Source organism: Arachis duranensis, chromosome 8 (genome assembly GCF_000817695.3).
Source record: "Arachis duranensis cultivar V14167 chromosome 8, aradu.V14167.gnm2.J7QH, whole genome shotgun sequence".
Taxonomy (NCBI): Eukaryota; Viridiplantae; Streptophyta; class Magnoliopsida; order Fabales; family Fabaceae; genus Arachis; species Arachis duranensis.
In genome coordinates, this window is record NC_029779.3 from 9,730,966 (window position 1) to 9,732,929 (window position 1,964).

Genomic DNA, 1,964 nt, shown 5'->3' on the forward strand with positions numbered 1-1,964 from the left:
CTATACTCAAAAAATAAAATGTAGGTTATGCCTATAAAGCTATAATTCATTTAAATTTAATAGTTAGCTTTTATATGTTTAATTTGAGTGTTTCTAAATGTTCGTACTTAATTTTGACTATTTTTAAAAAATAACAATAAATTAAAGAGAAAGTATGAAAAAACAATAAATTTAGTGAATAATGTAGACAATAAAATTAAAAAAATTAAAATTAGATGATAATCAATTTAATTAATTTTTAATAAATATATTTTGAATTTAAAAAAATAAAAATTTATAAATAATACAATTACGTATACGATAACCTCCCTTCTTCCCGTTAAATTTTTTTCCTCTTTTTCGGTTACCAGCAGCCGCCATCCAGAACACAAGCCAATGTTGTCCAGCTATCTGCGGACGTCCGAGCAAGCACCCCTTCACCGTCTGCGGCAACGACACTATCTTTGTCACCCGTCATCTCCCTGCCGCTTTCTTCTTGACCCCAATTCCCATAGTCAAACAAGCCCTATGCATGAGGGAAAAGCACAGAGATGGAGTCCCACCATTGTTCCTTTGCTAAAAGTAGTTTATAGGTCTAACTAGATTTTAATAATTTAGAGGAGTTCGGTCTATATAGTATTGTTTGATACTATATTACATTCTCTATCTTAAAATTTATCTTAATTCATTTAACCTTTTTGAAAATGTGTTCGAGATATAGCGAGATTTAAAAAATAATTAGATATTATTTTAAAGACTGTGTGAAATCTAAAGTAATTCGATAGATGTTAAACTTTTTTATTGTGGACTCGATGGCAAGTACCACTTTTAAAGATTGGTTTCGAAAAGTCATGCCTAATAATGAGGTATTTTTTGGGTGGGTCTTTGGTGAATATAAAGACATCAGTATAATGACATTCTTAATACTAAAAATTAATAGATAAATCACAAAATTGTTATTTTAGCTAGAATAGCCGTCAATGATTTAAAGTTAATTATTTTTAAGTAGAAGTATTTCTTTTAGAATTTTCAAGAATCGCCAAATTATTAGTAGGTACTATTTTTAAAGTTAAATGTGATGTAAGTTTGTTTTCTGATTTAAATTTGGTTGGGTTTGGTTATATAATTAGAGATTCAGTTTTGTTAGGTAAATAATGACTTTTTTAAATAATGTGAACAATGGGTTCTAAAATTGACCTAATAAAGTAAAAAAATACTCCACTCTAAATTACATTCTAAACCTTAACATTAAAATAATCATCCGCACACCTAGTGAATTGAACATCCAGCCATTGTTACTTGTGCATGAGTAATCGAATAAAAAAAATAATCATCCAATTAAGAATAATTAACATAATCATCTGCATACCTATTGAATTGAACATCCGACATACCTATTATTCACATTGTTTAATATTCTCATTGTCTTCCTATACTTTCTTTTAGAGATTTTAATGGTGGTTGAATTTCAAGTTGTTTTGGAAGCTCTTCCCCCATCTATTATAAGATGTGAGCTTTTTGTATTTTGGAAGGGTCTTGTTTTAATTTATAATTGTGAATTGAGAGATACTGTGTGTAAAATAGATTGTCTTAATATTTTGAACCTTATGCATGATTCTACTTGTGGTATTCATTTGATGTTATTGATTTAGTTAACAAGATTTAAGAATTTTTGTTCCAATTTTAGTTGTTCAATTTGAATGGATAATCCAAAAAGCTAACAAAATTACAAACTAAATGACTAGATATAGAACAAAGCATAATCCTAATTATGCTATTTGGTCTGAATTTTGTGATGATATCTGATAAATCACTACTTCTATTTAAGGTAAGTGTTTTGCTTTGTCTTTCTTTTGTCTGCTTAAAGAAAAAAAAATTTAATATCTAATATTAGGATCTTCGTGATTGAATACACTAGTAGTGAACTATGATGTACGGATACAGGACACGATACGACACACGTCGACACACGAATTTTAAAATTT